This window comes from Aythya ferina (assembly GCF_964211825.1).
Source record: "Aythya ferina genome assembly, chromosome: 2".
NCBI lineage: Eukaryota > Metazoa > Chordata > Aves > Anseriformes > Anatidae > Aythya > Aythya ferina.
In genome coordinates this window covers 42,979,451-43,001,001 of record NC_140297.1, presented here as the reverse complement: position 1 = coordinate 43,001,001, position 21,551 = coordinate 42,979,451, and the positions used below count along the sequence as shown (strand labels likewise).

General features: G+C 39.4%; 1 protein-coding gene and 1 long non-coding RNA gene across 5 annotated transcripts in view; one reads left to right on the top strand and one right to left on the bottom strand.

Annotated features, from left to right (window-relative positions):
* The window catches only part of RBMS3 (RNA binding motif single stranded interacting protein 3), a gene marked incomplete at its 3' end in the record, with an annotated part of 439,521 nt that overhangs the window by 12,669 nt on the left and 405,301 nt on the right, over positions 1 to 21,551 (bottom strand). The gene's annotated exons all lie outside the window — the stretch shown is intronic.
* LOC311432298 overlaps positions 1 to 21,551 on the top strand; it is a 660,648-nt gene that overhangs the window by 374,820 nt on the left and 264,277 nt on the right. The window lies entirely within an intron of this gene.

Here is a 21,551-nt window from a genome sequence, read left to right as displayed (position 1 = left end):
GAAGGCAAATTAATGTTAGAAAACCACAATCAAGCTGAAAAAAAAAAAAAAAGAAAAAAAAAAAACACAACATATTAGAAGCATGACGCTCTTTCAATTTTCTGTAAAGAGTTTGTTGGTTAATGTATAGTCTATTATTTCTTTTAATTAAGGATTTTAGTGAATGGTAGGAATTACCTTCTAGCTATTAAAAATCAGTCTCGAACTTCAACGTCAGGTCACGTTTGAATACAGGTGATAGTAAACATATTGCTGATAGATTCAGATTGTATTTTATTTTTTCATATGCTTTTTGAAACGGAGAGACTCCTATTTGTACTTATAAATAAAACAGTAAAGAGACATGGTAACAGCCCATATATATATATGTAGTGTTTACAGATACAGAAACAATCTAAACAGTATTTTGGAATCTTATTTATCTTATCTTAATGACACCTACAAAACATGAAGCACAAAATTTGACAGTTTTATTCCTGTCTATATTTAACCATATCATTAAGAACATTTCAGTTTACAGGGAGTGGAGGGGTGATCCAAGCCAGGAAAAATAAAGGAAGAGGAAGACATGTCTGGGAGCCTTTTGTACATAGAAGCCTTAACTGAATTCTTAAGAATCATTTTTAATATCCATGGATCTTTTCTATGCATTTTGAAGCTTCTCCCAATTATTATTACAGAAACACTTGCTATTAGCTTTTCCAAAATACTTTGTCTCCCAAGTACTACAAGATAGTCTTTTTTTTTTTTTTTTTTTTTTTTTTTTTTTTAATTTATGAGCATATGTGAATTTTGCCATCGGTATGGCACTAATCTCTTTATATACAGCAATTCTTTAAAAGCTCTTGAACTGAATGCAACAGATTTTTCAAGGCTTCAAATAAAGTATCAATATTAAGATGTCAGATCCAGATGTACTTTTCTTTCTACAATCCAGTCCTAACTGCATGTCTTCACTGACAAGAATCTCAGAATGTGCCCAATCCCACAACTGACTGTATGACACTTCCACTACATGTTATCTTCAAAGACACACTGAAGATCTGAATCAGCCCAGAATGTATTTGATGAATTTTAAAATGCGTTAAATATAGATTTGCTTCCTGGCAGAGCTAGGAAGTGCTTGCAAGATTTATTCTGCTGTTTATAGTAAAACTTACATTTAAAGCACTCTCTCACCTCAGTTCTCAACTAACTGGATGGTTTGATATGCCTGTCACAAACATGCGTTACAAAATTGCAGAGTGGGGTACAGACTGGAGAAAGGCCTGAGGGAATGAGAACGTAATATTTGAGAATCCAAGAGCTAAATCCTGGAGTAAGAATCATTTACTTTTCATTCAAGTAATGAAAAAGTAAAGTAAAAGAAAAAAAAAAAGTTATTTCAATGAAATTGTTTTCTATAGAACAAATAATCAATGAGAAACATAGGTGACAGAAGATGCACTTGTAACAGGAGCAGAACGTTGTGTTGAAAATCATTACAATATTTGTGAATACAAATTCCCAGCATTTTCCTTCTCTTGACACAAAGAGAGACAGGAGCATCTCCCATGTATGTGTGCCTGTAACAGGACATGATTTTCTGCAGCTCCTTTCTCTTCTTCTTCAGAAATAGAACTGAATTCAGTACTTTTTTTATGAATGCTAACCCACCAAAGACATTAGGCCAACTATCCCTATTGTACTCAGTACAGTTGGACTATTCTCCTGCCTTAAGGATTAGGAACTAATGAGAATGCTACAGCGGGGTGTTCCAGAGCAGCTTCCGCTCCATTCATTCTGCTTTGTAGTGTTGCCATCACATGCATGTATGTTGGGGTGACATCCGCTGCGTGGCATTGTTCTAAACACGTCAATATTTAACCTGAAGCTCTCACTCTTTCAGTTTTGCAATGACCCATAGGGGCTTTAAATACCTACCCAGGCTAGTTTCACTCAAATGTATAAATATTTTAATTACCAGTGTTAATTTAAAACTAAAGTGGCCTTATTTAGCTTAGACTTCCTCAGAATTCTTCCCTGAACCCAGAAAATCACTGCTGAGACTCATAAGGTGCAGTTGTCTTCCATCCTCTTACCTTATACACAACCACATATGAGCTCTAATACAAAGACATCAAATTATTCAACTGCCTTTTAATTTAGACCACTCTATTTTTTGCAAAACCTTTTGGCATTGAGTTCTGTAGCACAACTGAAACTGTCTGGGAATCCCTTGGTGTTTTTGCTGGCAAGCACTGCTCTTGGTGGTAGTGCAAGAGCATGGATTGCCCCAGTTGTGCCAGACTCCATGAAGAACTCCAAAAATGTGACTTCTTCCCTGTATATACCGTATTCTGCTCATATAAATGCCCACTGTAACGGTGGTTCAACCTTTTGGTTAAATTGCTTGGGGCCCTAAAACAATGTTAAAAACAGTTAAAAAAATAATCTGAGCAAAATTAGTTGCAACAATGGCATAAATGAAATAATTCTACCCAGCTGGGGAGCTAAGCTCCACCACAACTGCTCTCTCACTCCCCATCCTTGATGGGAAAGGGGGGAGAAAATACAATGAAAAGGGCTCAAGGGTTGAGATAAACACAGGGAAATCACTCAACAATTATTGTTATGGGCAAAACAGACTCTGCATAGGGAGATTAATAGAATCTATTACCTATTACTAACAAGCTAGAGCAGTGGAAAACAAACAAACAAACAAAAACAAACTAAAGACACCTTCCCCCCATCCACCCTCCTCCACCTCCTCCCCCCAAGCGGCACAGGGGAAGGAGGGCTGCAGTCAGTCCCTAACACTTTGTCTCTGCTGCTCCTTTTGTCAGTCTCTTCCCCTGCTCCATGTGGGGACCTAAGGGATGTTGCCCTTGCCGAACTAATCCTGTGAGGGCTTCCCACAGGCAGCAGCTCTTCAAGAACTGCTCCCACACGGCTCCATATCACAGGGTCCATCCCCCAGGAGCAAACTGCTCCAGCACGGGTCCCCCACAGGCAGCAGCTCCCCCCAGACCCCAGCTCCTGTGTGGGCTCCTCTCCACGGGCTACAGCTCTGGCCCGGGGCCTGCTCCTACGGGGGCTCTCCATGGGCCGCAGCCTCCTCCAGGCCACATCCACCTGCTCAGGACCACACATGATGAAGATTCTCCTTGATGGGCATCCCTTAATTATGGGTCTCTGTTGTGATGGGGCTCCATGGTGAGCACAGGTCCTGTACTCATGCATATAATCTGCATATAGCTTCCCACCTATCTCAAGAAATTAATGTAACTTGTAAGTAGGCAAATGGAAAAAATAGACTTCTCCATCATAACATTACTGAGATTTATCTTCTCCATAAACCACACATGAGTTCTTTGTCCCTATATACATCTGAAAGGGAGGCAGCACATCTCACGTGATTGGCTTAAGAGCACCCAGTTAATTCCACTAAATATTAGTATTGTAAACACTGAAATAAGAGAATCTGAAAAATCCAACCCCATTCTTTCTTTGTCATACTCTTCCATCAGGATTAAAGATTATTGAGCTAGAAAGTGATCGGTCATTCAACAAAGTATTTAGAAAGCAGAAGAAAGCATTGTTCATTCTTCTTCAACTGTACAGGCTTTGTGGGTCTAAAAGTAGAAGCTGTTTATTTATGACAGTAAAATGAATAATGACTCTATGAACAGGTGACAGATCTGGAGGGTTTCCGGGAGCTTGTTTGGCACTCTGATACTTTAAAAGATGGTAATTTCTATATAGGGGGAAAAAAGAAAAGAAAAAAAAAAAAAAGACATTGCTGATGGTACCCTGTTCTCTTAATTTGTTTGTACTGTAGGATAAGGAACACTGGTTTAGAACTATAAAAAGGTAGATTTAGATGGATAATATGTAGAAATTCTTTACTATGTGAGCACTGAGGCACTGGGACAGGCTGCCCAGAGAAGCTGTGGATGCCCCATTCCTGGGAGCGTTCAAGGCCAGGCTGGATGAGGCTTTGGGCAACCTGGTCTGGTGGGAGGTGTCCCTGCCCATGGCAGTGGAGTTGAAATTGGATGATCTTTAATGTCCCTTTCAATACAATCCAAACCATTATGTGATTCTGTGATTATATTAGTTTCTTCATGCAACACACAGAGTCCAGGTTCTCAGCACCGAAGATGCGCAGTATTATAATATAATGCACACTTCACAATGCCTGTCTGCTTAATTCAGGCTGCACTTATCAAAGCAGCAGTTTACCCTACATGCTACATTAGCAATTCTGTTCACACCTTGTTCTAATGGGATTTTTGTCTTTAACTTTTCAAAACTGCTTAAGCATGTGAAAAAATATATAAGGTGGAAAATGAGGGAGTAGCGATACACACACATCTGCTCTCCTTTTAGAGTCCCTGAATGACTACAAAGAGTTAATCAAAAGGAGGTAGGTAACAAATAAGGAGGGGTGAGGGACAAAATGAAACTGTGGGAAGGATCATGATTAATTCAGAGGGCAACATCAGTTCTTACAGATCTGCAAACAGTGGGGTATCGCAGCCTGGCTCCAGCAAGACTCCTTGAGCCTGCAGTAAACACTAAGCCCATAAAGGCAGCAGGCACTGAGAAGAAAAAAAACAGGAGGAAAGCAGCTGCCTGCACAGCAAGGGAGCACATTGAGGGAGGACAATGTGTTTCTCCCATCACAGGTGGAGTTGAGTGACCTGAGAGTAAGGTGCAGACAATGTCCAGTTATTTATTTGCCCTAGTCAGCCTTTCTTGGGCACAAGTTAATGCAGAGTCAGGCAAGCGCCTAGCAGGTGAGATGCACTGCAGACACCTCTTATTCCAGTCATTAGGTGCTGAGCTTCAGCTGAGACAGTGCCTGAAAGACAGAGTGCCTCTTGCAAGACTTCATTTATACCACCAGCAGACTTTGACCACACACTATTTAAATTCTGAAGGTTATCATTAACAGAAACCATATGAAACTACCCTAAAGTACAATTCTGTTTTTAAGCCTAGTTGCCTGTGAAATAACACAGCTGTGATTACAAGAAGGCCACTGGTTGTATGTTAATTCTCTTTGCCACTCTGAGCATTAGGAGATTTTACAGAGTGACAGCAGTTGATAACCTGATCAACAACGAATTTGTTTCTCGGTAGATAGAAAATCAGAATTTACAAAATGAGATATTAGCATTTAAGTTTACAGTAGATTCAGAAACTCTGAGCACTGAGGATTAGTAGGCTTATTAAGGATAAGGAAGAAGGAGCTTTTATAAAATTAGCGTGAAAACGCTGCTTTGTTTTGCTTTTATTTTTATAAAAATGTCTACCTGTTGCAAGAATCAAAGATTGCTTTCCCAATTTCATCGACCCACACGACCCCGAGAAGGCACAGAGCCTTTTCAGCCAAGGACAGAGCCAAACTGCAGAATCCCTGCACCAGCATATGCTGTTAAGCATTGTACCACATCAGCCTGCTGAAGGAAGATTAAATGGGTCTTCTTATGTGAGAAAATGCTAACCCATGTATCTTAAATGAGCAGAGATTCCAGAGTCTGGTCTTCAGTGACTTTGTGTGGTTCCATATCGCTGCATGAGCCACAGTACAGTGACAATGACTTAGCTTTTTAGGATTCTCAGAATTAATACCAGGGTTTATTTGTGTGTATGTGTTGTGTTTTTTTTTTAAACCATCTGAGAAGTCTAGACACTGCATCACTAACAGAATTATGTGAAAACATTTGCATTGCTGGAAAACTGAAGGAAATGAGCCTGTTGGCTGGATTTATTTTTATCACCTCTTTTATTTTCTTATGAAGGAAACCTGCCCTTCCACTTTCAAATCTCTTTCCCTGCAAAGAAAAACTGCATCTCTCATTGACCCTTGTGAAGTGGTCATAACTTTAATGAAACATAGAATAAAACTGCACTTTTTTTTTTGTCCTTGGTTCCACCTTCTCATTTGAAAATACCCTGTTCTCCACCAGAAAAGAACATTGTCTTGCTGCGTCCTCTTATCCCATAGTCCGGCATGGAGATGCAGGAACTCGGGAAGAGAAAAGGACCATCTAGTTCATCAGCACCACTGGTGGTTCAATGAAATACAATATCCAGCAGTCACGTTTTTACTTTAAACTTCAAATATCTTTTACTACCCAGAAGCATTCTCATCTTCCAGCTCAATCCTGTAATTATTCTATGGCTGTTATTAATCTTAGTTTTTCCCAATTAATGAACACGAGAATAAAAGCTATGGAGTTTTTGCATATATTACAATATTTTTGCTAATAATTATCTGCCTGGCCTAAAATCTAATGCTGTTTTACCACACAATTACCTAAGCCCTATCAAGTATAGCACTGTCATTCAACAGAATCCCATCACTGGGCCACTGCACTCATTGTTCAGGCAGAGAATAGAAACCTTTACAAGATTTAACCTTCCTTCCCTGCTGCTCAGTAATACAAATGTATTTCAAATGTATTTAGGAACACCGGCTATCACTTCCCTTTCAACCTTCCTAATGAGATGTTACCTAATTCTCCGAGCAAGTTAAATGAAGGTAGAGGGAATAATAACTTCAAGAACTATATTTACTAACTAATCTCCTTTTCTCTTCAGGAGTTCTAAGTATCCTTCACAAATCCCTACCTTTGGAAATCAGAGTAATACAAAGGTATTGAAGAAACGGTGCAGAAGAACGAAACCCCCCACAGTTAACAGGTCTTTATTTCTGAATTCAGGTCTGCTACTAAAATAGAGTGATCAGGACTAATCAGATAAAGACTATTTAGAGTAAACAAATGTGAGAACAATCAGATCACTGCATACAGCTGTGCACTAGCATACAAAAGCCTGTGTTGGTAAAATCTGTAGTTAATGTAAACAGCAATCCAGGAGTGTCTACAGAAACAAATAAACCAAAAACTGGCACATTCATCTTAAGCGGGTTTTAGAGCCCGAAGTCTGGTATTACAAAGGAACCTAGTGAAAGTCTCAAATTGCTTTCTGGTATCTTACCAGTGTATGGAAAGGCAGAAAATGGAAGAAAACCCATTAGGCTGTGAAAATTAAGTTCCCATTTTGACTGTATCTTTCACTAAAGGCAAGTTTCTTTCAGGAACGCTTCTTTACAGCAAGTTTTTCACATTGTGTTTATCAGTCTATACATGGCTATGAAACTCAACCTCAGACTGCCAATGATCCTGGAAGTCAATGTCAGTGCACCTAGCCCCATGATATTTTCACTCTTGCCTTCCTTGTGACAAAACCTCTACTGTAGGCAGAGATCTAAGGAGGCTGTACAGAACTGTAGACTGACTCTCCATATGTGACAGCGCGTATGAATAGCTTCAAGATGTGAAAACTACTTTTTTTTGCATAATTCTTAGTATCTCATGGGTCTGATGGATACATTTGCAAGAGAGCAAGAATACTGCTATGATTAAAAAAGCAAAGACCAAGACTCTGGTGTTCAGAGTTTCAGTTCTTGATTCTTCAGTTCTTTTAGTTCTTATTCATTTCTCTATAAAAGGGGCATTTTTTATCTTTTTCTAATACACTCTATGAACTTGTTCTATCAATATACATTATGAGATCTCTGGGGCAAGTTTTTGAGCGTGGGTTAGTGCACAATTTATTAGACTGTCTTGACTGAAGCACCCTATATAAAACCAGGGTACAGTGACTGTATCTTAACAAACGAGTGTAATGTATCAGTCATGGCCAGCCAGCGTCAGTAATCACAGAGATTCTGTCACAGTTATATTTTTTTCAGATTCTGTATACTGAGAAATAAAGGTTTGATGCAGCAGAATTATATCAGTTTCTTCTAACATAAAAATTCCCCCTGTACCCTTTTGGTTGGAAACTCTTATGAATTTTCATCTGAATACAATTTCTTCAATTAATCCTTGATGAATGGCTGCTAGTAAGAAGCAGGAAGCCTGATCTGTACATTACATTTTCACAATAAGTAAATAAATAACTGTGTCAGTGGAACTCTCAACACATGAGCATGTTAAGCTATTATTAATAACAGGTCCATTTATATGAACAAATAATTGCTTTGTAGAGGTAAACGTGTCTTCCAGAGGCTATTACATCGTCATGAATTTGAAGAGTCTAAAAAGAAGCAGGCTAGTTGTCTGCAAACATCCATACAGTATGTATGAATCTTTTATTAAAACAACACGACAACCACTTAGGCTTGTTAAATAACAGTTGCTCATCAATCACATACACCTTCCATTTGCTCTTTCAGAAGAGACTTAAGAGTAGGCCAACTGTCCAAAAATGAAACAGATGGAAGCAAGGACAATTACAAGCTTAAAAATAATCAAAACAAACAAACAAAACCAGCACACCACATAAAGGCACAAGAAGTCACCTGAATATTAGTAGTTCTAATTATCCTGGGAACAGGAGGAATTTCATCACCTCCTGCATGAAAAAGCAGTCACGCCTGACAGAAATATATTAGCAAAAATGTATTAGCAAAATATATTAGTTTGATGGCATTACAGCATCAAACTACACCTTGGACATTCTTAAAAGCAGCTAAAACATGTTACTGTTTTCTCTGTAGAAGATCCCTAGAATCCAAATATATATATATATACATATATATCTATATAAAGTAAAAGAAAAAAGAAACTATCTCAAAGCTTCATAACAAACAGCTGTCCACAAGCACGCTGTGTCTAGAGATGGGGAAGACCTTAGCAATTCAGTGATCACAAAATACCTTCCAGATATAGCCTGTGTTTCCTTTTGGGGCTAACAGTGGCAGTAGGGATACCTTAAAAGCTGGCCTTCCTGTATTTATGCTGGACATGCAAGGGTTAGGCAGGGGGAAATGCAATCCCTTTGGGAAATGCTGGGCCCTTAGCATGCAAGCAGAATCATCCTGCTGCCAGGTGTGTGTAGCTGAATGTCCTGCAAAACATGCACCTGGGGCTTCCAGGCTGCTAAACGTGGCATTGGGATGGTTGAACGTGGAGTCTGCAAGCCCCCAGAGCCCAGTTCTACCTTGTCTCAGGTGAAGCTCTGAAATATCTTTGTCTCCTCCTGCACACCTGGAAACCGGCAGTCCTCACGCAAGCTTTGAGCTTGTACCCTGCTTTTCTTGTAGGATAATCCCACAATGTCACGTGCCCAAAGCAACGTTTCTGGTGTTTTCCAACTTGTCGGTTGCATGGCTCCCAGGACTGATTGCTTCCTCAGTAAGCAAACCTGTAAGCCGACTCATTAGGAGATCTGGAAGCCTGCCCAAAGCATTGGACATGGTGGGGCTGCTCTGGAACACAAAATCCTGGGAGCGCTTTGCAGCTGCTGCCTGAAAGCTGACATGGAGCAAGGCAGCAACCAAGAGGGATGTTTATACCAGTTGGCAGCTGTCAGGATCTCACAGAGTATATTTTGTGTTGGAAACACCGTGAGCCATTGTTTCCAAAAATTAATTTTTGTTTGGAATTTCTGGTTCATGGGAGAATCTTTCTGTTTTGGGTTTTTAAAAGATGATTCAGAACGAAAGCAAATTTCGTAAGATGAATTTCCCACAAACTGGAAATCATGAATGTTGCTCAGCTAGCTCCTCTTCTGTCTGTTACTTGTTCGTATGTGGTCAGGGCAGGAAAAAGAGAGTATTAACCTTTAATGCCCGATAGCAACTTCAATACATCTAAAGTACTATGTTTTAAAGTAATACAGTACAAAACATTGTTTCTCATTAGCATACGAATAGGTCTGTTAAAATCTTTACATGCATTACATGATCGTTAGCTCTGCTTAGATGGCAGGGCTGTGGAAGGTGGCTATAGCATTTTTGTGAGGGCTTCTTTTTTCTCGCCCTCCGCAAAATCCTTAAATTATGTTGGGATAAAGGTCCCCTTAAAATTAATGTCAATGCCCTACAGATGGAGCGTGACTGAGTTAGAATATTGCAGAGCCTGTCCTTAAGCTGGTTAATCAGCTGTGGGAGGATCTCTGAAACATCAGAGCGCATCAGCTCCAGGGCTGCATAACCAAAGCAGAAACCTTGCCTTTTATCAGGGTGCTGGCTAAGGGGGCTGAACTATATGGCCATGTCATGAGCTTGTCTACAATTTAATGAGTCGCTTACGGTGTTGAACTCCTGAACTGATTTTGTGGTAAAAACACAGAAGCTCTCCCACTTTGTCATTGCTTCATCCAAGGGGAGGAGGGAAGAGAAAAATACTGAAAAGTAAAATAAAACAGAAAAAGAAAAAAATGGAAAATGAAAGAAGGGGAAAAAATGCCTGATACTTCAAAGAGCAGTCATCCTTCCTTGCCTTAACCTTTCTTTTTTTGTGGTCTAAGCAGTTTCCCCACTTAAATTCCCTAAAGATGTCCCTTTAGAATATCGCTCATTTTGAGTACTGCATGTCTTTCACACTATTTCCATGCACTATTTTCTTTACCTTGTACTGAGATACTTTATTTTGTTGGTAAAATGTGATCAGCACAGCTGATGAACCATAAGTAAAGCAATCAAGAATACTAGCTGAATGCTTCAGCTCTGATTCCCACTTTGTACAGGGGAGCAACTTAAGACCTAGGAAACCTGAGTTGTTTTTGTTTTTTAAGAAAAAGTGAGCACCCACTCAACATAACACATTATCTAAAATACAGCTTTATGGGTGTTCTCAGTGCCCTTTTTTTCCCTTGAATCACATTAGCAATGCTTGAAGGGGCCAGTAAAACAGATGTGCTTCAGTGCTGGCAAAATTGCAGCATTCCAAGGCTGTTCTGTGAATTCCTTCAGTTCTGGCTTTCCAAAGGAGACTGTGTCAGCTCACATACATTCAAATTCGAAGCAATTATCAATCTGTACAGTCCTGTACTTGAACACCTCCTTAGAGTTCTGGATAACATAAGCACAAATACTAGGGTATGAATTTACATGGCTTTTTTCCTTGGGCTAATAAAGTCCAGGCCAAGTGAAAAGCAATCCATTTCAGTGGAAAACAAACAAACAAAAAAACACCTCTTGTCCTCACTCTTGGTGTACACAGCCCTGTAAACAGTTTCAGGCAGGGCTTAAAAAAAAAAAAAAAGCAAAAAAAAAAAAAGCATAGTATTTAGTATTCTCAGGAAAATGGCAGGTAGACAAGTATGCCATTATGGTTGTTCTTGTTCTTATTTCACAGAATGTGAAAAATTCAAAACAAAGCAAAACATAACAAAATCTCCCCAACTTCCTCCCCCCCCCTCAAATTCTGATAAGAGATGGAATATGAGAAAGATAATCCATGGAGGTAATCAACATTGGGGAAGACATAAATACAAGTACAAACACCCATATTTCCTCTTTATGAATGCCCTTTATATGACAGAGCTGTCCAAACAGCACTTAAGGAGTAACAGCAAAATGCCTGACAGGCAGGTGTGATAAGTTATGGCTCAAAACGTTCGCTTGCCAGGCATAAAGGGTGACTTTTTTTTTAATTCTTCTGAAAATCCTTTAAGGTAAACTCACTCCATGTCCGCTGGCATGCAGCCATTTTTCTATAAGCTCACATTACAATGCTGTATTTCTAATGGATTGGGTATGGTGCTTTTCCATTTTGCTAATGAGAAAAGCTAAAGGCCATTACTTGTTCTGATTAAGATCCCAAGGGAAGAAATGTGATGTGTATATTACCAGGCCATACGTAAAGGAAGTATGTGGCATTTCTAATCAATCAGATGAACAGTAGACAGAAGAAGTCTTATCCTAGGACGGCAGAGGAAGAAGATATAGGGGGGAAAGAAACCATAGAAAGTGTCTTTAAAAGGTGACTTACAGGAATCAGTTATAATGATATTAGTATGATCAATGACTCCAGCTATGATCTGGGAAGGATGTAATTACCAAAATGAAAACTTTCAAATGGGAAGCCTGATCAAGGGCAGAGGTACTGTCATATTTCTCAGAGCGTTGTCAGCTCCCATCCAGGCAATGCATTACTGTGTCCCTCACGAGCGTGACAATGCTGCCTGGTTGAGCTGTGCTTCCATGGGGTGGCAGCAGACTGAGGGAGAAAGGGAGGTGTTCTCAGACCTTACATTCAGCTCAAAACCATGGTGAAGTCTTGGCCAAAGGGCAAATTCAAGATAAGGAAAGGCAAGGCTGGGAAAAGGGAAAATGGAAAAGAGAAAAGTCTCAGTCACAACTGGCTTTACAGATTATTTTTTTTTTTAACCTAGGTGAAATACAAAGTTTAGAGACATTTTTCCATTCCTTTGTAAATGGCTGCATAGTTACAGCTTGAAAATGCTACACGATACATACTCCAAATGGCAAATGAAATGAATAGATGGGTGTTCTAAGAGAGGACAAGATCCTTCAAATGTGTCATAACACACAGTTAGAGCTCCAGACATTATTTGTAATAAATTAATTTCATTGAATATCATAAATCATTGCTCAATATTAAAACTGACAAAAAATTTAACATACTACATCCTCCCAAGTGGAATGTGATGTGACAGGTGAATGAAGTATTACTGTCAATGATGGGAAAACTATAACAAATGATAAGGACAACAGAGAGACGAGACGGTCTCTTGTACTCTCCCGAATTGCTATTAGGACACCTGGCTTTCCTCTATGCTTCTTCGCAGACACTTGGGAATGCTTCAAATAGATCCACCTGGCAACAGAAGAAAAGGTAGTAACACTACTTTAACAGAATAGTCACAAGCAACACCGGGACTGAGAATCTGAAAAACAACTCTCACCCTTCCTTGCATCAGGAGGCAATGCTGAGAGATTCCCTTAAATGTCATCAGTGACGAGGCACGGATGCTACACACAGTCATGGAAAAAAATAAGCATCACAGGTGAGAAAGCCCATCTACGGCTATCAAACCAAAATCCAACAACCTCTAGCATTTGTTAAAGGCATACATTTAAAACATTTGACGTGGGTCCTAACAGGAGTTATCAGTGAACTTTTCTGATCTCTCTGCTCCATCCATGTGGAAAGGAACAAGTGCTGCACAACTGCACCTCAGCCTGTACAGGCAAGCAAGCAGGATGGGTGAAAACAGCCTGCCTGCCCTTTTCTAAAAGCTACAGAGCATTTAGAGAATTGTTCTCCCCAAGAGGTCCTAGTAGTATCTATTTCTAGACTAGGTTGTCTTTTCAGGTTCTTTGATACACTACTGACTTTGGAACACGGCCTAACATCCATGACATCCCGGACATCTTCATTTTGCATCGCTTCTTGTGGATCTGCAAAACCTTCCCTTTCTGTTTTCCTTCTATTCAAATTAAAAAAAAAAAAAAAAAAAAAAAAAGAGAGAGAGAAAAAAAAAAGATATGAAGTGATGAAGTGCTGTGCAAATATTTGCAATGGAGAAAGTCCTAACTGCATGGCAGATTTTCTGTTCCAATAATATGACAAAGATGACGAAGTGGCCATTTTTCTATCAAATAAATTTATACCAGCACCTTTAAAACCATAGGACTTTGCATGATTTACTTTACATAGAAGGATCACTGCTGACATATAAGGGTTACACTGAGTTCCCAAGCCTCACTTTAAAATATATATTAGCATTGTTAACATTTAGAAAGTGCAAAATTGGCTATTCATGAAGCTGTAGAAGGGCATTTAGAGATTCCTCTCACTTAGTGGCTGATTTCAGGGGCAATGAATTTAATCTCAGGATGGGGGTGGGTGGGTAGAGGGGATTCGGCGAGCCTGCCCAGTGGTAATAGCCCCCAATGGCCTTGAAGGAATTGTCACTGTGAACTGAAACAGCATCTGCTTAACTGTTATCCTAGCCTCAGGACTGGAACTTTTTGCTTGTTGTGACGGATCATGAGAAAGACTACACAGAGCGTGAAGATGAAAACAGAGCGAGATTAAAGCCATAAAATACAACCACCAAGACACGGCTGTCCATACTGTGACTGAACTCAAGGAAATAAAAATGTCAAAATATATTTGACATTCATGATGCATTTTGGCACGGGAGTTTAGAACATTCGGTTGACAGCAAATTTTTAGTTTATGATCTTTTCTATTATTATTATAGGGGATTTCCTGATACTGTCAGTTAACGAGTCAAATCTCAAATGAGATTATTTGGTAAGAATCAAATGAATTTCAATGCTAGGCACACTGAAGAGGTAGGAAGTAAAACCACAGCTAACCAAAATTGGTAGAATGTATACTTTTCTTAACGAGTAAAAGGGGCCAGTTAGTTCAGCTGCCATAACCAGAACAGCTTAGAGTAGTCCATCATGATGAGAATCTGGACTTTGCCTTGAATGCCCTGTCTGCATTAGCAATGCCACTGAGCCATCCAAGAGATGTTTGGCCAAAATCTGTACGCTATGTGTAGATGGGGTTAAAGTGATTCCATAGGAACTCCACAGCTACACAAGCTGAACTGGTTACAAAAGAAGTTCTTCAAACTAAAAGCCAGTGTTGCAATTTCTTCGTTTGCAAAAGGCCTAACTGTCTGCAAAAATCTCTGTGGAATAATTACAGGCCAGAGGCACTAATCCTTCACACTTCTGTGCCAGACTTGTAACTGCAATCATATATTACCACTCCTTGGAATACATGTCCAAGAATGTATGCAAAAACATAAAAATCCTAATATTAAAAATAAGCTCAAGACAATGTCATGATACCTAAGCCATATTCTTCTTTTTGGAAAACGTGAAAATGGAAGGCTGGTCATGACATTTGTATGAAAATTAACGACAAGAAAAGGTGGATTTATAAGCCTTGAAATGTATCACTCTTTTCTTTGCCTTCTGTTGCAGTTAATTACTCTAAACTTTTCCATCAATCATTTCTCATTTCCAGCTCTTTTACATTCAGTTTGAAACAAAGGACAGAAATTTTGGGAAGGTCAGTGGTCTTCTGCTTTCCATAGTTCAGGCACAAGCTATACAAATAAAGCAAGGAAACCTCCTTTTTACACCAATATCCATACAGGGAGTGGAATTTGTTTCTATTATATTTGTTTCTATTCCCTGTGCCCTGTAACACATCAAGGAAATTTGAAGGTGTTGCCAATTGCATTGTTTTCTAGTTATTAATAAACTCCGTGAATATGCAATATGACTAATCTTCTAGAAAGCATAAATGAAAAAAGATATTATTTTTCTTATATCAAAGAAGAACACCTCCATTAAAATAAAGTAAATCAAATTATGGGCAACTTGGCAAAGCAGCCATTTATTAGCAAAAACTTTATTACTTTTTTTTTTTTTTTTTTTTTTTTTTTTTAGAAAAGTCTTATCTTTAAAGGAAATCAGCCCAACTAATAGCTAGTCAGGAGCAACTGCACATTACAAGAAAGGCAGCAGAAGTTTTTACTATAAAATTGGGCTACTAAATTTTTGAGCACCAATTTGGACTCCATGGCTAGACCAGGCAATAACATCTGTGGGAGTGGCATCATAGCCAAATACTCAATTTAGCTCGTTATTACATTTTTATCACTCTAATTAGCACTGTCAAAAATGGTCATTGAAGTAAGACCAAATACATTCATTTCTGAGCCCGGTGCAGGTGTTTTAGGTGGGAAGGGTTGGTAGCAGAGCAGAATCATGGCAAACAATGTGAGAGCAGAGGAATAGTTAGGTGCTTTAGTGGCTGATACAAAAAAAAAAGCGGTTGTAAAATCAGTTGGGGAATCATAACATATCTGGCCTATTCTGCAAACCCTGTGCATAGTATTGGTTGGCAGGCAAGAAAATACAGGATGAAATTTTTGCATCAGTGAAATCAGTTTACTTCTTAGAAATATTATACTCGTTTGAGGGAAATCCTCAAGAGAAACACGTTCAGCATAGGAAAACGGGGAATTGAGATGGGCCAATGCTCAGTAAGTCGGACATTTACAAACTAGGCTCTCAGGAAACTGGCTGTCGCAATATAAAACCTGCGAAAATTAAAAAGGCAAAATTGGGTGCACACAGGTGTGCCTATCACATTCAAAAGCCTTAATGAATCCCAGAGGATAGAGTAGTCCTCCATAGGACTGGAAAAGGATTGTGCCTCTTTGAGATACGACTGCTCCCCTGGACCCATCCCAACATGGTGCAGCTCTCATCTGCCACACAGTAGAAATCTGCCGTGCTCAACAGTTCATTTACCTTGCTAGAAAAACAACTCAATTCAGCAAACTCCCAAATTCACTCGATGCAGCTGCTCTCAAACCCCTTGTTACAGTTTAATGAAATGTGCTGACTGAGCTGTTTCATAGTAAATATTAGTTATAGCAGAGCTCGCCTCCCAAATTGAGTCTTTTAGGAGCAAGAGGATTCTGCAGTGCCGTAGCACTGACACAGAATCGCCCATAACTCACAAATAATAAAATACCATCTGAGGGCATAGAGGTTATTGCCATCAGCAGCTCCCTATGGAATTGTAAATCATTTGAACAAAGCTTACCCTTTTTTGAGAACTTCAGGCTATATATACAGGACACCAGTGTCTTACACAGTGTATGAAGACTGTACCTTTAGCTCCTTCATTTAACCTTGCTTCACAAATGAATGAACCCTGTACAGGCTGCTCTTTCCGGATGAAAATAAGAAAGATACCTCGAAACACTGGCAATTTGTCTTAGAGGAAGTTTAAACCTTTGGGCTATCAGCTTGCCAACCACCTGATAAGTCATGTGGATTAACTGTAAAATGCACTGTGCACTGAAGTTCAATGGGATACACTGCAGGAAAAGCCAGTGAAATTCAATGGGACGTTATTTTTGTGAGCATCTGCAGATCCAGGCCTTTGCCCAACAGATAGGTTATGTTATTTATGCCACTGCCATTAAAATATAAATAGCACTGAAAATCATTCAAATTAAACCCACTTTCAACTCCACTGTATGGAATGGCATTGTGTCACCTTCAGAAACACTGCAGCACTCCTAATCTAGTGTTTCTATGAAGTCTTAGTGCTCCTGGAAGTGAAGCTTTCCTTATGGAAAAAAAAAAAAAAACCAACAACACTGAGAATATAATTCAAAGGTTGCTGCTCAAGTGTTTTATTTTATTTTTTTATTAAGTGAATAGTGTGAATGGTTACTTGCAGCATGTTTACTCCTCTACTGTGCAAACTTCAGGCATTGAAAATAAAATGATATTTTGATGCACAGCTCATGTCTGAGTCTTGGTACATGTATCATACTAAATAAATATTTTCTGAAGTTTTCAAAACTTCCTGAATTCTTCACACTTAAATGAATAGAAAGTAAGAATTATGTTATTCTCATTACTTTGAACTGAAATGACGATGTTTCATTGCAAAGAAAAACAGAGGTTAGAGATAAAAATGTCTGTTGGGCCACTGCTTTTTGTATCAGCCCCTGAAAATCCCACCAGTACATATTAAGGTGTTTGTCACAGATGAATTCTAGATGTCCCGAATGATGACCTCTGCCAAATTCATTTCAATGGCTAGCCCTTGGTATATCACAAATTTCTTCAAGATATTGAAGTTACATTTTCTCAATTTTACTTTCAGCTCCTTATTTATATTGTTAGTGTCATTCAAACCATCTCCTTCCCATATATGCCCTTCACATACCTACCTGTGCTGTGTTGTATGCTACTGTTGCCTATCACCTTCATGCCCCTTTTTTTTCTTTCTGGAGTTTACAGTGTCTGTGATTGATGTTGCTATAATTCAAGTACCTCATCTCAGACAGAACTGGTATTATATGAAGGACTGCAACAGTGCTAAGCAAACGGTAGTCACTCTTCCATGTAATTTGTCATGTTGCTCTTTCTAGTTGAGGATGTAACCCCTTCAAGGATTCAGGACTTGCATTTGTTCTTACAGCTCAATTGTCATGTACCTGGACTTTACAGAGACACGACCACAGGAGTGTTTCCCAGCTCTTGGCAGAGCAGAACTGTGGAAGCACCACCTCTGGGAGACACTTCTTGCCTTTCACATTATCACACTTTAGCAGAACAAACCTCACCTCTCTAAGATCTTCAAACTCTTCTTGGACTACAGAGGCCCCATAGGATTTTCTTGCACTACTGATAAATTGGATTTACCACTTCTCTGGAAAGTCATATTCATCGTTTCTGCCAGATTCACCTGAGCCTACTTTAAACACGGACGAGGAAACAAAAAGAACTTTCATCCTAATAAGGCAAAGAGTTATGTCCTTGATTACAAAACTGAAAACACATTTACAAAAGAGAAACACATCAAGAAAATACAGATGACAGACCTGACATTTAGAGTACTTTTGATTCCCACCTTTTGTTGCATTTGTCAGTTGCAGGTGTGGCAGGACGTTACAAACCTAGAATTATTGTCATTTTTTTAACCTATTATTTGTTCTTCTTTCCTACTTTACTTTTTGCTAATACAGAGCCTCTTTCAGCTAAATATTATCCAAATCACTAAAACCAAATCAAATTTAACTAAACAAACCTTCTCTCATCCAGACCTCCCATATTATTTGTGGTATCAATGCAATTTCACACGAACATACATTGTTTATACACTTTCATTTTCTTTTTAACATTCAAAGCATTTAGGAAATGACCTACTAGGAGCTAGCAAAGCTAGGAGTTCACATTTTTGATTCATCCAGAGAAGACATATGAACAGGTTTTGGGAGTATGACTAAAGGTGAATCTTCTGGTGATATGCTGCATACCACCCCCTTGTAACACCATATACCATAGGTTTTATGCCTTTCAGTTTCTATTTACTATTGCAGAATAAGAAAGTTCACTTTATACACAGTGCATGGCTATCACTAAATAACAAACTGCTTTGGAAGAGGCAGCTTTGAGCTACATAATCATTGCCCTCTCAAAGTATCACCAGGTGGCACTTGTGGAAATCACAGAAGAGAAAGCAATTGCCACGTATAAGAAACAGTGGTGAAACCAGCCTCTAAATATTCTAGTTCACAGACATGAAGTTGTCTGCAAATTAATTCTACGAATTGTATTTGTCTGATGATGAAAATGAAGTAATATTAGTTATGGCCCTTTTGGTTGATACTTCTTGCTTTGCTGTTTCACCACTGCTCCCTTGTTTTAACTTTTATCACCCCAATCAGGGAGCTGGGATCCTTCTCTGAAAGGGAATCTGGGCTAACCTTGCTTTGAGCAAGCAGATGACACCTCACGGAGCGGCGAGGAGTCCTCAGCAAAAGCACTCATGCAGGTGTGGGGCCCCCAACACAAGAAGGATGTGGGTCTGATGGACTGAGTCCAGAGGAGGGCCATGAAGATGATCAGGGGGCTGGAACACCTCTTCTATGAAAACAGACTGTGGGACCTGGGGATGTACAGCCTGAAGAAGAGAGGGCTCCAGGGAGACCTCACTGAGGCTTTCTAATACTTAAAGTGCTTTTATTGAAAAGATAGAGTGCAATTTTCTGTTCAGGCAGATAGTGATAGGACATGGGGTAACGGTTTTAAACTAACAGAGGTGATATTTAGATCAGATGTTAGGAGGAAATTTGTTATCCAGAGGGTGGTGAGGTTTCCCAGAGAAGTTGTGGATGCCCCATCTCTGGGGGTGTTCAAGGTCAGGCTGGATAAGTCCCTGAGCAACCTGACGTAGTGGGAAGCGTCCCTGCCCATGGCAGGGAGGTTGGAACTGGGTGATCTTTAAGGTCCCTTCCAACCCAAACCATTCTGTGATTCTATGTATCAGGCAAATGGAGACTGCCTTTAAAGATGGAGGGGGAAGAGGGGGGAGAAGGAGGTATTGTTTTTTATAAACCTCAACAATGCTTTTGTTGTTCTCTCCTTCCCAATAATTCCCAGAATAATTCCTTCTTAAATGATTCTCCTGCCACAGATTGCTCAACTGTGTTAATCGCTTGCACTTGACCTAGACCTTGGCTGAGTAAATGGTCAGGGATTCAGTTCAAGCCGTTTGAACTACGCTAACTGCATTTGCAATGGGTTCAGTCCAATATTTTCCACACAGTCAATAAGTAAAATAAAAGAGCTTCAAGATTAACACCTGATAATGTGAAAGGCTCAAGACTGCAAAGAAACTTTCCCCCCGTAACTCCCTAGGGACCCTGCGACAGACGGTTAGAATAACAGACAGTGCTTTTTGTAACAAGGCTCTGAACATCAAGGGAATGCGATGGTGTTTCAGCTCCATGTAGCTGAAGTACGTGCAAATAGAATTGCAGATTAAAACCAAACCAAAACAAAAAACCCACACAAGCCTATCTAACAAAGCAGTTATTCTGCTGAGGCCTTTAGGTGACATTTTAAACCACTGGTGACCGTGGAGTATCCAAAGGAAATAGGAGATAAAAAACTTATAACAAGCTTGTTGTTCCATTGAAGGGTTCTGGAGATATCATCAAGCTCCACTGGCAACAAAAAGAACTAACAAAGTGAAAGATAAGACTGATGTACTAGCATAACAAGCCTGTTATTCCACTGAGAGATTTCTGTTGATACTGTAGACCAGGAAAGCTGAGTTACTGTGCTTTGCAGTTTCAGCAGAATCCCACACTGCATCACTGCAGTTCTTCTACCTGAACTGTATTTTTAATACAGAAGTACCCAGAAAAAAAATAAACATTTTTTTTTTTTTGTTGTTATTGATGATATTTAAGAAGTGCAATGAAGAGCCCATTTTATAAGTTGCCTATTATGTTTCTAGATTAGAAACTGAAAACTGAGTGAACTGTCTGCAAGTGTAAAGAACAATTAGGCAGCACAGTTGAGCTAGCAGTTTTACTAAAAGAAACTGGCTTCAACCCATTCTCCCACTGGTGTGGGCCTCAAAGCTTGAAGATGAAACATGACTACACTGAGGCAGTCCTGAAAGAGAGAGTGAAAAAGCTGGAATTACACCTCTGCCAAGGAGGACTAACAAAGGCTGCCTCAATCTGTTGGAGGAAACTGGAACCGAAGCGGTATCTGAAATGGATGCTAACAGCAGGGATGGGAGAGAAACCTATACTGGGCAAGTGCAGAACAGAAAACTTCCTTCAGGAATGCACAGCGGAGGAGAAAGAATACAGCAAATCTCTTTTCCATTGAAGAGGTGGATTATTGCTGTTGATGGCCAAATGTGTATGTGCTGCAGTAAAAAGGAGCTGAGCAACAGGGACTGAAAGCAGTGATCAGATGGCTCAGTTTTTATATTTCTAAAGGTTTTTGTATTATATCCACTCAAGCCATCAATCACAACTTTATTAAACCACGAAACAGATGTCAGATCAATGGCTGTATCGGAAACATTTTGAATGACAAGCTGATGATGGAACAATTCCAGCCTCCATACATTATTAAACACATACTAACGCTGCTCTTTCAAAGCTACCCATACTGGCTCACTCAGCCTATCCTCCCTGTACGGTACCTTTTTTAAATAGTTGAACTAATTGTAGATGAATATTACATAGGAAAAGCAAGCCTTACAGTAATACATAATAATAAACTAGTAAACAAAAGAAAAATTTCAAGGTTAAAACTGGTTATCTGTCTTTGCATTATGCCCTTGGGCATTAAAATTTCATTTTAGTACAATTGTAGGAGCTGAGGCTGGATTGTCAGCCTTAATCAGAATATTCAGAGTTATTGCCTTTTT